The sequence below is a fragment of the Protopterus annectens genome, chromosome 7.part0, assembly GCF_019279795.1.
Source record: "Protopterus annectens isolate FY-2018-M chromosome 7.part0, PAN1.0, whole genome shotgun sequence".
Lineage (NCBI taxonomy): Eukaryota > Metazoa > Chordata > Ceratodontiformes > Protopteridae > Protopterus > Protopterus annectens.
In genome coordinates this window covers 1441988228-1442005148 of record NC_056739.1, presented here as the reverse complement: position 1 = coordinate 1442005148, position 16921 = coordinate 1441988228, and positions in this window count along the sequence as shown.

Below are 16921 nucleotides of genomic sequence, written 5' to 3'. Positions count from 1 at the left end.
GAACTATGCAGGGCATCTGTGTGAGTCCCTAGATCTGCTTGGTGAGGACCATCCGTGGACAGTACAGTTGCTGCAGGTGTCAGGTAAGGTACACCCCAAATGTGGCATTGTAACCAAGCATGGATGTGATGAGTATAGGGGCACAATGACCTCACTCGATCTAGATGTGAAACCATATGGGATAAGGTGGCACACATAGAAGGTGTGTCCAACCACTTTGGCAACGTGAATGTTAAAGACGACAGTACGAACAAGTGATGTCCCCAAACCCCTAACAACTCCTGTCGTATGTAATGGAGTACTACCTATGTGGTAATGTGTGGGCATGCTGTTACTCCCAAAGGGGATGACTATGCAACTAATGGCATTTAGCTGTAGGCCATGGCTCAGGCACCAGTCATCCATCTCTGTGAGACCCTGATTGAGTATGCATGTGGCAGCTGGAGAGCTGATCATGGCACCCAGTTTGCAGTCAAGTGCAAACATGTTCAGCCATATTCCCCCTGTGATAGCCTATACGTAAGACAAATATATACTGAACAAGAGAGATCCCAGGACCAAGCTGTGTGGGATGCCATGTGTAACTGGTGTATAGTCAGACATGGCACCTGCAATTCTGACCATGTGGGCGCTATCCCTGATCTAGGTATCAATCCATTGTGTAAGATATCTGTCCAAATTGACGCTGGTGAGCCTATGCATAATGGCCCAGTGGGTTATTGTGTTGAATGGTTTTGCAAGGTTCAGGTAGGCTGTGTGGACAGCCGTCCCTATGTCAATGGACCTGTTAGCCATTTAAAGAATACCTACAGGTTCAAGAGGCAAGATCTGCCCACAACAATGCTGAAATGAGTAGGACACAGTGTCTGTAGATTCCCAATGTCTATGTGTAGGAGTCCTATGACAATATGCTCCATAGCTTTGCAGAACAGGCTACATAGGCTTATAGGGCAATATTGTCTGTGGTCCATTGTGGCACCAACTCTGTGGAGCGGGACCACTGTCGCAGTTCGCCATTCCTTGGGTACATATCCTGTGGTAACTCCGATATTGAACAGTGATGTAATGTGAGGGTTGCGTTTGTCATGATGCTCGTGTATGATGCAGGCTGGGACACCATCTGGTCACATTGGTACTGTGATGTACGCTGTGCGGAGGGAAGCACTCACCTGTTACTGTGTGATGTCAGGGAGGTTATACTCTTTTGGAATGGATAGTTGCTCCTTAGGGGAGATGGGTGGGAGGCATCTGCACTGAACCTGTTTGCCAGGACGTAGGCAATGCCAGTGGGTTCAGGGTAGGTTTAGTCAGTATGCAGTAACTCACAGCATATCAGTGAGTATCCACCCAGGTTCCTATCATAACTGAAGAAGGCCGTGTGATAGTCCTACGTGTCAGGTGCAATTGTCTGGTAGAAGTGGCCCTTAGAAAAGTCCATGAGTGATTGTAGCTGTCTGCTAGTACAGATCACAGATGCCTGCCCAGTCTGGGATTGTGCTCTATCATATAGTAGCATCCTCCTGACATTGTACAGCTTATTAATGGCTGGGGTCTACCAGACAGGTCCCTTGCCATTGTAGTAGTGGGTCTTGTTGTTATTTGGGATAGCACAATCCATGCAGTCCACTAGGTGTCCATAGAATGTGTATGTAAATATATATATGCCACTGTCTCAGAATCTCTGAAGGATACCACCTTGCTTTGGTGAAGTGAGATGTTGGCTCATGAGACGTTCACCAAGATTACCCAGGATGGGTGTGTGGAGGGAATATGTATGTCCTGTGAGATGCATGTATGTTCTGACCTTACCAATGAGGGGTATATCGCTGGTGTGGAACTAGAGTCCCCATGTTGGTGATGAGCAGGTCCAATATGTATTCCCCTTTGTGGCTGTGCTGACTGGTTGTGCCAAAGCATATAAGTCCACAAATTGTAGTGACTGTTGGGTGAGGTTGTCGGGGCTTGAGTAGTATCCCCAGTCAATATGTGTGTATATGAAGTCACACAATATAATGGTGGCTGTGGAGACCTTCATATTCTCCATAGTTCCCACAAAAGCCGAGTGTGGCTCCTGAGTTTTGGGAGTGTGTTCTGTAGCAGGCAACAAACTGAAAGGCAGTATTGCACAATGGTAGTTGTATATGTATGGTCTGTGATGCTTTGAGCAGTGCTACTAACCTGGAGGTGTGTGTATCTGTGATGTATATGGATACTCCCCCTAGTTGTGTAGTCTGTTCCAAGTCTTGTTGTCAGAAAGCATGGTATGAAACTGGTGTGCATAAGCGAGTCTGAACCAGGTGTCTGTCAGTGCACAGATATTGCTCTCCTCCATACTGAGGAGAGTCCTGAGTGGCCACAATATGAGGTTAACACAACTGGCAGCATTACCCTTAGTTTCATATAACCTGTAATGCCTATGGAGGTGGGTTTGTCTTCTGAGCCCTGCTTAAAAAAGGAACTCTGGTGGTAGCAAGAGCCTTAGCCAGTATACCAAAGTCCAAGGGTGACAGGTGCAAGCTGTCCATAGTGAAGTTACGTGGCATGTTGTGCATGTCACCATACGCTGACAGACACTGTATCCCCTATGAATGAAACAAATTTGTTAGCTAACTGTTAAATGTGATATGTGTGTCCATATACTGTGACATCATAATTGGTGGATGTAAGATGCTAGACAAGGTCAGGGTTATACTGGCCTGGGCTACATGATCAGAGTGTACCTCCATGTATCATGTCATGTGGTCCAGGGAGTAACGTCTGAGGATACACACACCAGCATGGACAATGATGGTGCCAGTCTTGTACTTGCTTTGGAGTGACCTGACTACCTGTGTTATGCGGCAGATCCTGGCACCCAGCAGACAGCCCAAAGTGACTATTCCCTTGTCAGGGCTGGTGAGTGTTATGTCAGTGTGTCTGAACATAAGTGTTGCCTATTACAAGTGTATTAGGTGTGTTGTTTAGCCCGAAGGGCAGTGACTGTGTGGCACACTGACATTGTGAACTTTGTGATATGTGGGTATTGTAGTGGGGTAGCAGGTGTATGTTTGTCTGCTTTGGAGGTCTCTGCTGCTTAGGTAGAGTACATTTACAGCATCCGAGTATGTCAATGTGTGCTAATGTGGTTTGAGTGCTGTTGGTAGAGGATATGTGAGACTGATATGTGGTGTGTGTGGTTACCTTCACCACCTGACAGACTGTGCCAGTCATGGGTCGAGAGAGTTCAGCTCCCTGTATGTCTATATAGGTGCATCTCACACATATATCTGAGTTTGTCTGGAGGAGGAGAGGGCTGTCTGTGTATATGAGGCAGATGTGACATTGTGTCAATATCACAATATCCACCAGCTGGACTGAAGAGTACACACAAAACCGACCCCTGGACATGCCAGGATATTATCATGACATACTCTGTAGCCTGATCACAAAGGATCAGTAGGGTGTTAAGCATGTAAAAGAGTATAACAGGAATTAGTGCTCATGTTCGTTAGTGTTTTGTAATGAGTAGCTGAGAAGGAGTCCAGACTGAATCATGACACCTCCTTCAGCTATGTCATAAATATCAATGTACACCCATATATGTCCTGAGTCGGGGCCAACTTTACCTGAGTGTCAATTCCGACATCATGACAGACAGGCCCATATGTACATACCCATCCCCCACTGACAATAGTCTACACCATCATACCAGGAGATATCACAAGTAGAATGGATGAGCAGCTACCCCCACTGCCAAAAGCATGGCAGCAGGTGGAATACATTGATTCCCAATATGTGTCATGCACAAACTACAGAACAAACAGATCATGCACCTGAACAGTCAGCTGAGCCGCACCCCCTACACAGGATGTGGAACCGTTGAATGTGTCACAGCTACATATGGCACTCCCCACAAGTGTTGGTACACAACACACCATGGGAAGTCAAGTCCAGTACGCCTATGAGGTTTGATCTGCAAGGTCATGGAGTCCATTGGCTATTGGAAGCTGACACACACACAACCCTACCAACTGTGGTATGTTCATGTGTGGATCATGGTTCCCAAACATGCTAGATTGTTTGCAAGGCAGCACCCAGGACATACATCAATGAACACATCTACACATGTGTCACATAGACTTTGAAAAGCCCTTTATCAACATCCCAGACACATGTAGTATCCACAAAACCAAGAAGCTGTGCATATATATGTGTTGACATATGTCGGAATGTCAATGTGTCCACAGATAGATCACACAAGGTAAGGATACTGAGGTCATGTTCAAGCTGTTGACACCTGCTGACCCACATGGACCATTCCTGGAATGGCATAAAACAAAGTGTACTCACATCACCATGTCCGGTCTGATGATGTCACCATCCTATAAATACAGCAGGAGAAGGAAAACCAGCCAGTAAAGCAAATAGCGTGCCGTGTTAATACGTTTCTTTCCAGTATCATAACATAGCTAGGTAGGGGTTTGAATCCTGCAAACTGTGTGTGTGGGGGGGGGGTGTATGTGTGTGGTTTCCTTTGAGAGGTGTTCCTTTTTGGAGACTGGGAAAACTCAGTAAAGGAGGTACATTCCTCTTTGGAAAGTCTGATGATGTCACCATCCTACAAATACTGCAGGAGAAGAAAAAGCAGCCAGTAAAGCAAATAGCGTGCCGTGTTAGCATATCTTTCTCTAGTATTATAACATAGTGAGGTAGGGGTTTGAATCCTGCAACCAGTGTGTGTATGTGTGCAATTGTCTTTGAAAGGAGTGCCCTTTTTGGAGACTATGAAAACACACTAAAAGAGGTACATTCCTCTTTGGAAAGTCTGATGATGTCACCATCCTACAAATACTGCAGGAGAAGGGAAACCAGCCAGTAAAGCATAGCGCGCTGTGTTAGTGCGTCTCTTTCTAATATCATAACATAGTTAGGTAGGGGTTTGAATTCTCCAAACAGTGAGTGTGTGTGTGTATATGTGCAATTCCCTTTGAAAGGAGTGCCTGGAAATTGTGAAAACACACTAAAAGAAGTACATTCCTCTTTGGAAAGTCTCATGATGTCACCATTCTACAAATACAGCAGGAGAAGGGAAACCAGCCAGTAAAGCAAATAGCGCAGTGTTAATGCATCACTTTTTAGTATCATAACATAGCTAGGTAGGGGTTTGAATCCTGCAAACAGTGAGTGTGTATGGGGGGGGTTGTGTGTATGTGTGCAATTGTCTTTGAAAGGAATGTCCTTTTTGGAGACTGTGAAAACACACTAAAAGAGGTACATTACTCTTTGGAAAGTCTGATGATGTCACCATCCTACATATACTGCAGGAGAAGGAAAAACCAGCCAGCAAAACAAATAGCGCGCTGTGTTAGTGTGTCTTTCTCTAGTATTATAACATAGTTAGTTAGGGGTTTGAATCCTGCAAACTGTGAGTGTGTATGTGTGCAATTGTGTTTGAAAGGAGTGCCCTTTCTGGAGACTGTGAAAACACACTGAAAGAGGTACATTCCTCTTTGGAAATTCTAATGATGTCACCATCCTACAAATACAGCAGGAGAAGGGAAACCAGCCAGTTAAAGAAATAGCGCGCCATGTTAATGCGTCTCTTTCCAGTATCATAACATAGTTAGGTAGGGGTTTGAATCCTGCAAACTGTGTGTATGTGTGCAGTTTCCTTTGAGAGGTGTTCCCTTTTTGGAGACTGGGAAAACGCAGTAAAGGAGGTACATTCCTCTTTGGAAAGTCTGATGATGTCACCATCCTACAAATACTGCAGGAGAAGTGAAACCAGCCAATAAAGCAAATAGCATGCCGTGTTAATGTGTCTTTCTCTAGTATCATAACATATTTAGGAAGGGGTTTGAATCCTGCAAATGCTGACTGTGTGTGTGTCACTGTTGGTCAACATGGTGTGGGTTTTGCTTTTACTATGGTATGACATAGTATGATGACAACAGTAAGTGCATTGCAGACATCAGGTATATGCGTGGAAAATATATATGTGTACAAGTCCCCTCAATCAGTACATAGGTGTGAAGCCTGCATACTACATGAATACATTTATTTCCATTGACAGGTTGTGCCGCTGCTTCTCAGATCATAGGTCACATATGTATGTATGTGACACAGCTGTCCACAGTCGTGTTCTGTGGCCAAGGTCATCTGTGGCACACACACCCATGACAGTTACTTAAGAGTAGTGTGAGTGAGGGTATGTGCCTGGGGTATATGTCAGACATGGTCATACACAACAAAGTCTGCCAAGAATGGACAGTCTTTATAGGTGTATGACTGCCATGTGGATATGCATTCAGGCCTCTAATGTCTTATGTGATACACCTTGGGACTCCACAATACCTATGGATATGTGGATACCAAGGGACACATGACATAACATGGGTCTGTATGTACACAATGGTACCCGACATACATGTTGACGACTACCACCTGTGTGGTACTGACGGGATAGTATGTTTAGTACATGAGGATGACTATGCCATAGTCGGCATACTGCTATACAGCATGTATCACACAACAGGTATCTGTCTGTATGATACCCTTGTGTAGGATATGCGTCCCATCCAGGGAATGCATTGTAGGCCAATCCATGCATTCTCAGATTTGGATGGACACATCCCTAGTGTGTCTGCATGTACCTAAGGGGGCTATATGACAACCAGGTGTGGTCACAGTAATAGGTGGTGGTCATCACCACTGGTTAGTGTTATAGTGTAGCACCAAAAGGATCCAATTGATACTGGGTTCCCTACTACTGTGTGTCATTTGTCAGGACATCATCCAATGATTGCTTATAGTCATGCTGTTGAGGTTGTGTATACTACCAGACTGCAAATCATTGACTGATATTAACGGTATCACCCGCAGCATAGTGTCAACCCATGTCATACACACGTCTACCCATGTTATTACATAACTGTAGTAGAATGCATACTGGCCATTGAAAGATGCAATGAGATGTTAACAATGCATATGACAGGGTATGCCACACGTCCCATGTGTCCACTATGCACGTACATCCAGAGAGTGCGCACCCACCATGTTCACAGATGTAAACTTGCTAATCTGTACTGCACACATCACACACGTATTGTCCACTCACTAACACATGCTGGCAACACATCACACATCAGCCAAGTGGCACATGGGTGGATAATACATACTCAGACCTAACAGTGGTGTAAACAATGCTACACTGACTGATGCATAATGCCTGCTCAGATATACCTACAAGGATGTAGTCACACTTCCTTGTTGACAACTTGCTATTATTGCTACACTGCTATAGTGTCACCCTGTGCATCAGCACCATGTTAGCCTGTCCGTCCGTTGATAATGCAGATGACAAGAGGCGGCACAGGTATCATCATATGCACAGGGCGTTTTGTTGTTTGCCAGAGCCTGACATTGACCCATCCAATCGACATGTCTGTGTGTGTGTGTGTGTGTGTGAGAGAGACAACAGTACAGCATGGGCCAATGTTGATGTAATGTGTGTGTGTATGTGTGAGCCCTAGTTGTTAGGTTAATGTGTGTGTGTCTGCATGCACACAGCTCCACCATGTGGCTGCCATATACAATGGTTTGTGGGACAGCCACATACTGTACCTGCTTGGCTGTACAGATCACTGTCTCCAGCCACGGACACAGTACCTGTGCCTGGCAGGGGTGCTACGGACAGTATCGGGTACCAACCCTGACTGGGTACTGTCATCAGAGGCAGAGGTATGATGACTGGACCCATGTCCCTGCTGGGACTGGCCAGAGCCATGTGCACATGGTCTACTGGGACGGACAATGGACAGGTCAGCCCCAGCATTGCTGGGGCTGGTACTGCACTACGGGAGCGGCTGTGAACTGTGGGCCATCCGCGACCACTGCCAGCTGTTGCTGTTGCTGGCATGCATCCGCATAAACGTTGCAACCCTCCCGCACGGTCCTGGCTCAAGGAAGACATGTTGTGGAGGGCATCTATTGTCTCCCCCCAACTTCTATCAATGACCTCGGTGTATGTCCGGATGGCACCGGCAAGGTCACGGATGCTGTCATTGATAGCGGTGTAATGTGCCCTCTGCACCCTAAGTCCCTGCCTGGTGTACCGTTCCATACATGCCTGAGCCTGCATTACAGCCCGGAACATGGTCATCATAAGACCTGTGAGGGCACGCCTGCCAGAAGCAATACGTCCAGTGGTGCTCCCTCGAGAACCCCTGGACCTCCGCCTATGTGGTAGCATTCCGGGTCTATGGCTATGGCTGCTATGAGGGGATGCAAGTGCCATGGGTACCACACTCTCCTGGTCAATGCCAACTGTATGCTGTCCCTCCCCTATCGCCATTGGTGGTGAAGGATGTAATGGCAGTATGAGTGTGTGCATAGATGGGGTTGAACGCTGTGTACTGTCGATTGGCAGACCAACGACAGACCCTGTCAAATCTCCCTGTGCCAAAATACATGTGTCATCATCACCACTATCTGTGGCAGTGGTTTCAGGTCGCCTGCTGCTTTCGCCAATCCCTACCTCAGCACCCGTCAGAGGAAGACAGGAAACACATGTTATGGTCTGCACATGCACACATGCACACATGCACACATGAACACATGCACACATCCACACATGAACACATGAACACATTCACACATGCACTCATGCACACATGAACACATGCACACATGAACACATGCACACAGGAACACAGGAACACATGCACACATGAACACATGCACACATGAACACATGCACACATGCACACAGGAACACATGCACACATGAACACAGGAACACATGCACACAGGAACACAGGAACACATGCACACTCCTCACTACAGCAGATACACACACACACAACAGAAATCCAAATCATACTCAATACTGGTTGAAGGAGGGTGACAGTATCACAAGGCAAACAGTCACGTCACACGTGTCAGCATGCAGAATAAGTGTTGATCAAGTCCATGCAGTGTGAGTGTAGACAGCATAGTTAATGACAATGTACATGGCTGTGGTGCATGTGTGTACATGTTCAGTGATTGCCTACACCCTGGAACACAATGTGTACAAGGACACGACATTTCTGTGCAAGTATTATAAGCTCTGCAATGTCCTGTGCACCATCACACACAGGTATACATACCATGGCCGCATGTGTTTTCTGTGTGTCAAATGGATTTCCATGTCTGATTGCAGTGTCTGTGTCTGTAGCAGATAATTGTGGACACAGGTGTAGCACATGCATGCTATGTACACACATGGAATGAGTGGTGCATGTATACGTGATGGGATACCAATCCTGGACATGGCCATTGTAACGGCATGGGGTGTAGTACCATTAGCCATCATCATCATCATGCATCATGTGGTCACTCAAGGCCACTAAAGTGTGCTAGACCACCGCCTAGCATGCTGTACCTGAACCGCAGTGCCGTGGCTAAGTTCACAATTACACAGCCATGTTGCACAAGGGTGTGTGAGGTGCCCAATAGGGAGCATTGCCTAACATGACTGTGTTATGTGTTGAGGAGTGTTGCACAGCCCCATGCTAGGCCCCTACCCCTCAGGTATATTATGTATGGTGTGTGGATGACATGTGGGATACTGAAGTGTGACCTGGCAGCAGGTGTCCGGTTACACTATGTGTAGCATGTTGAGGTGTACTGCGTATGACAAACGTGTTATGTTGTGTACATGTGTGTCAACTATGCCTATCCAATGTGCAGTACGGTGTTGCCACATTTGTGTCTGATGCTCTGTGCATTGCATGTGATTGAGGCAGCTATTGAAATTACTGAGATGTTTCACGTCTCACAGCAAACATGCACAGCATGCATTATGCGTAGGTGTGTTATGTGTACATGGCCTACACCTCACTTATGACATGCACAGTTCAATACCAAGTTTCAAGTGTTAACACACTCACTAGCATGTAACGTCTGCCCTGCTGTCACACCAGAGGGACCTGCAAGAATATGACACAGTTTGTCAGTGGCCACAACTGTGGCATTGCTACTGTGAGTGTGCTAAACTACAGTAGAACAACAGGCATAGATGTACAGATACTATTCAAATTATCAGTATTGCACACAATAGGCAGCACAACTGCTAAACACAGTACACATCTCACACATGCATAATCTAACAATACAGGTAACAGTAGTCTACAGCTAGGGTATGCAACCTGCATGCTCCATGTCACCATGCTGGGTGGCTACAGCCTCCATGACGACACATGTGTGATGTTGTTGCTGCTGTAGGCCAGGAGCCACCACACTTAGCAGCAATTCCTCCACTCTGGTGAGGGGGGTGTATGGCCACCCCACCACCTGTGGCAAGCTGTTGTCTGTGGATATCAGATGCATGCTGCCGGGCATGTCTAATTAAATCACTGCAGTGAAGGCGTACCTGCTCATATGTCCGGTTATGCATACCTATGTCATTTACCTGACGAACAAGTTCTTGCCACAGTGCAGTATGCTCCTGCTGGTGCTGGCTGGCCCTGGAAAACAGCAGGGTATAGTGCTGAACCAGGCTATGGTGGATTTCCTGTTCCTCTGCGGCTGTGTAGCAGGGATTCCTGTGATGAGCCATAAGCCTGGAAGACAAGTAAATGATATGTGTGAGCAAGTCATGTGGCACACTTAACATTATACAGTACAGATATCAGTTAACTGCCATATATAGCATCTGTTCGTCTGTCAGAGGATACACACATTCAATACCACATATCAGTGCTCAGCCCACAACTGGCTGACAGTGCCTGCCACACTCCATATGACACACCAGTATACACCAGTACTCGGCTCACTGTTTGGGATCCAATGCACAGCCTTGCCAGGGGGGTACATATCAAGCTAATGCATGCAGAGATATGTCATCCATTGCAATGAATGTGAAGTACAGTTACAGTATAACCAGTAACCCACCCTAGTCGTTGATGCCATACCCCACCTAACATATATGCACAGTTGTTAATATAGCTGGCATACTGCTGTAACAGAGTATACATGTTGCTAAGTACACACGCAAACCCTGCATCACACATGTGATTGCGGACATGGTACAGGCATCATTACACACACATCAGACATTCATACAACACACAAATGTATGCTGACACAGATGAGCATTTCCTGTGTACCTTACGGTACTGTGTGCCCCTACTTACGGATACCTATGCCTGAGGAATGTAATCTGTGCAGACTACAGGAAACACACAAGACAGTGTTACCAGGGAATGTGAACATACACCATACTGTGCTGTTTAGGCCTACAGCTTCAGGTGGTACAACAGTTCAAATGTCGGCTGGATTCACCAGCAGTACCACTTACTGAGCATGCATGTATTGCATCAGCCTATGATGGGACACCACAGTCATACACAAGGAACTACATCACAACATATACCATCCTACTGTGTCTGCATCCCAATAACTGAAACATCTTTCTCTGGCCTCACACTTAGGACACAAACGACCATGACAGAAACAACCTCACACTTAGCTATCACACCGTTACAGACCTTGCACACATTCACTGTCACACTCATTCCACCTCACATAGCAGGTATTGCACTGTGTACATGTCGGTGTGCATTGTGTCATAAGTAGGTAATACGCTATTGTCCCTGGGGCCTACAGCAGCCTAGCCATATGCCACCCTGGCCTTTGACACACACATGTAATTAGATTTCACTTCCTCCTGTCAACTGAATACACAGAGGTGATTCCCAGGGCATGTTACCTATCCCCCAGACAATCATCAGGTGTATGTCTGACATCTGCTACTGAGGAGCCTTGTTTGTTCATGCTGGGTGGTTTACTCCAGAGTATGGCATATTTGCCAATAGGAGCCTATCCTTCCAGCATGTGCTGTTTAGTGAGGTTGCGGGGATTAGGGACCTAGGCTGTGTAGCCCGGTGGGATTGTGAGGTGTTGACATGGTGGTTGTCTGACTGCTATGGGTGTGGCATACCTCTGTATGTTCGGCAGAGGTAACCTCTGGGTGGCTGGTATGCAACGCACTCTAGCTGTAGTTATGTGAGTCAGTCTGCATAGGGTATGTGTTTCAGGGCAGTATTACCCTTTGTGAGGTATGTCTGTGGCCTTTCCACTTGCTGTAGTTGTCATGTGAGGTACATACCACATGGGGCATTGTGATGAGTACAGGGGAACACTGACCTATATTTCCATACATGACACATTGTTTGTGATGACACGTACCACGTAGACAGATTACAAGACTAGTGTGGCACTGTGAATATCAAAGGGGAGTCTACTGTCCACCTGTGTCTCATGTTCCCTTCTGACGCCTTCAGTGTTAGTCAGGCAACCACCTATCTGGTAGTCAGTGGGTAAAGTGTTTTGGAATAGGGTATGGCACTGCAGTATCAACACTGGTGTTCAGTCCATGCCTTGGTCACCAGGCACCTGTTGCAATATGTCTGACCCTGTGTCTCCCTCTCTCACTATATATATATATATATATATATATATATATATATATATATATGTTTATATACATATATATTTATATATCACTTTATATATACATATCTATATATATATATATATATATATATATATATATATATATATATATATATATATATATATATATATATATATATATATATATATATATACATACATATCTATATATATATCCATAGATATCCATATATATCTGTATATATCTATATATCTCTATATATATATCTATATATGTATATATCTATATCTATATATATGTATATATCTATATATCTATATATCTACATATCTATATATATCTATATATGTATATATGTATATATATATATATATATATATATGTATATATATATATATATATATATATATATATATATATATATATATATATATATATATATATATATATATATATATATATATATACATATATATATATATATATATATATATATATATATATATAGATATATATATATATATATATATACATACACATACTTGTTAACAGCCACTGCTGTACATATACATATATGCACATATACTGCCCACCTTTCATGGTGGGAATATCAATTATGGAACAGTTGTGAGACATACAATTATGTAATAATATTGCACAGTGTTGTGCAGAATGCATTTCACTGTCCTCAGGCCGTATAGCCGTAGCAGACCTCATGGGCTGTAACTCAGTCCCACAGCATTTAACCACAACATGACATATACCTGCACTGCTTGCTGTTTTCAATGCCACACACTACAACCTACATAGATATGTGCACATAGCAACCTTCAAATACATATATATGTCCAGCCTTCACTAACAGTTGCAGTATGTCCCTTGCCCTATGCACATCTGCATATACATATAGATACGGACTGCTACCACATAAGGAGTGTTCACAGAATGTAGAGTACCCTTCAGACACATCATTCAGATGCCAGCAAATACATCTGTGTTACATACCTTACCTTTGTATTTCTCACCTCAATCTGTTGTACCTGTTGATGTTTTTTTTTTATTTGTTTAGGTTGGTGTCTTCCACTGTCTCTGTTTGTTTTTTTTGTTTGTTTTTGTTTTGGTTGGTTGGTGTCTCCAACTGCCTCTGTTTGTTGTTTTTCTTTTATTTTGGTTGGTGTCTCCAACCACCTCTTTTTTTTTTTTGAGGTTGGTGTCGCCAACTGCCTCTGTTTGTTGTTATTTATTGGGTTGGTCTCCAACTGCCTCTGTTTGTTTGTTTGTTTGTCTGTCTTTCTGTCTGTCTCTCTCGCTCACTCTCTCTCTCTCTCTCCACTTGTTGCAATGATATTATTGCATGTGTGGACAGCAAGTACAGGGTGCTTTTGTAGCTATCTGCACATCTGCATGTGATGGCCTCTGCTGGTGCCCACCATTTAGTAATTGCATGCTGCCTGCTGTGTGGTAATTGCAGTTTTCACTGTGATTTCAGGACACTGCTATAAAATGATAGGTTAGGTAGGCGTAGGCCTTTCAGTTGTGCAAGGTGGGGACCATGCTTGTTTGCTGTGGACAGTGTTGTGTCAGTCAGAAGGTTGGTATATGTCTCATATCTGAAGCTTGGTTGTAGCCAGTGAAATGCATGTTGTACTGAAACCTGACTGTTGCTTCTTCCAGTACACTCTTCTCAGTGTGTAAGTTTACTCACACCTCCTAATGCTAACACTGGATACATGGGAGTATGTACTTTCTTTTGGAATTAGGGAATTAACTGGCATACAACAGTAGTTATTGCAATGTATTCCTATGGCTTTCCTATTTTCCCTTTACATTCACTCCTTGTAATGCATGTTATATTTCTTTATTGCAATGTATTCCTATGGCTTTCCTATTTTTCCTTTACATGCACTCCTTGTAATGCATGTTATATTTCTTTCAGCACCAAGTTATTGCATAATTGTTGTGGCTTAGTGGTACATCATGCAGACTAGTGAGTCCAAGGTGTGGGGTTTGAGACTGACAAGGGTATTTTATTTTGCTGCTGAGCAATACAAGGGCCTTGTCATACAGAGTGACAAAGGCACTTTTAAGCAGTTGTAAGCGAGTTGGCATGGGTTTACGCGAAGCTTAGCGATGCTAAGCAACGCTTAGCTTAGCTTATTGTATTTTAGCAATACTAAGCTAAGCTTAGCTTATTTTATGTTAGCAATAGTAAGCTAAGCTTGGCATAGCTTATCATATCTTAGCAATGCTAAGCTAGGCGCACACATACGCACACTGGTGCAAACCCGCTTACTACTGTTTACAAGTGCTCACTCCCGCTAACCCCCGCGCTCATGTCTTTGACAGAAAAGTAAATGGGGAGATAGGAATGTGGTGATAAAGGGTGCTCAAAGAGGGGAAGACAGTAGGGAAACTAGCTTGGGATGTACAAGATGGGTGTGGAGAAGGTCCATAGCTGCCCATTTCTTTACCAGCAACAGCTGTGCATATGCAATACATTAGGTGGGATATGTGAAACCTTCCACCCCTGAGAGAGTGGTGAGGACATCTAAGTATGTTGTACTACCAATTATGAATATCAGGCACATGCACTGTTTGTGAAATGCTATACTGTCATTAGTACGTTACTCACATCTGAACAGTTTGTGGTTTGTGTTGGCATTAGCACAGTCTGCTCTGGACGACAGGACATATTTCTGTACTGTGTATGCCTACCTACACGCTTGGTTGTGCCTGACTACACGGGTATATAATACCTTTGGGTAGGGGTGCAGAACTGCAGTGTGCATTATTTATTATCGTGTGATGTTTATCTTACTGAACATGCAGGGTTGCTGTGTACCTGTAAGTCTATGAAGGCTTGTAGTCTGTCTGAGTAGCTCCCACCAGTGGTCATATCCAGATGGTAGACAGAGGTCATTCTATTATTCTTTGACTGTGCACCACAGCAGTCTTTTCAGCACCTGAACAATGGCATTGTCACAGGTGGTTGCTAGCAGTACATGGCTACTTCCTTTGCTATTTCTGTGTTGTACTTCTACATAAGGGCATGCTTATGGGATTCATTCTACAGCTATTTGCAGAGTGTGTAATAGCAGACAAGCTAATATGCCTGTGTGTTTCTGACTCTTCCAGGCCTCAGATACTCTCACGTATATATTTGAACAGCCTCAGGGAAAGGTACATATAACTGGGATGCACCTGTCATATAGTTCAGACATTTTGCAGTTCAGACTTTGGGTGATTCAGAGCATTTCTATTACTACACTTTTTCTGACGTGCAAGCGGTGTCTACTCTCACTTATTGACATTTGTTATTAAGTGAGATTCAACACCTTTCTGCCTACTCTTAGTACATTTCACAGGGAGTCAGAGGGGCACAACTAACATTTTGTTTATAAATCAGGGTCATCACTGTAGAGCAGTCACTGTTGGGAGGTCTGGCCTGTGACCTATGCAAATATGCCAGTGTTTATCCTACCCTGATACTGTGTGGGGTTTGTAAGCTGCTACTGTAGCCTTATTCCCTACTAGCATGGCTGATTCTCTTTTCACAGTCATGTCATGCAATTCAACAACACCTGCTGGTTAAGGCCCACAGAACAGGATTTGTGTTATGCCATTCCTATTTTCCCTTTACATTCACTCATGGTAATGCACGATAAATTGCTTTCAGCACTAAGTTATTGTATATCTGCTGTGGTGTAGTGATACTTCAAGCAGACTGGTGAGTCCAAGGTCCCGGGATCGAGACTGACAAGGTTTTTTATTTTGCTGCTGAGCAGTACAAGGGCCTTGTCATACAGAGTGACTAAGGCACTTTTAAGCAGTTGTAAGTGGGTTTGCGCGGGTTTGCGTGACGCTTAGCGATGCTTAGCTAAGCGCACACAAGCTCGCACTCGCACACCCCCGCTAACTACTGCTTAAAAGTGCTTACTCCTGCTAACCCCCACGCTAATTTCTTTTAAAGAAAAGAAAATGGGGAGATAGGAAAGTGGTGAAAAAGGGGGCACAGAGAGGGAAAGACAGTAGGAAAACAAGCCCAGGATGTGCAGGAAGGCTGTAGGGATGGCCCATAGCTGCCCATTTCTTTAACAGCAACAGCTGTGCATATGTTGAAAATTTGGAGTGAGTTTTGAGACCTTCCACCCCTGAGAGAGGGGTGAGGACAACATAGTTTGTTGCACTGCCAATTAGAATTATCGGTGTACATGTCCTATGGACATGTGTGCAAAATGGGAAGCTATGTATGGGGCATAATTTTTTTTCGGGTACAGATTGCCCTTTTTTTTTTTTCCAGGTGAGAGTGGTAAGTGAGGTAAGGGAAGTAGGTATATTTGGGGAGGTAGGTTGGGAAGGTAAACCGACAATACAAACAAGATGCATACAGGGGTGGAATTTGACACATGGGGTGGGTGAACACAATTGACGGGGAAGGTTGTTTGGAAATCGCAAGCCCATGAGCCCACAGATGGTAACAGT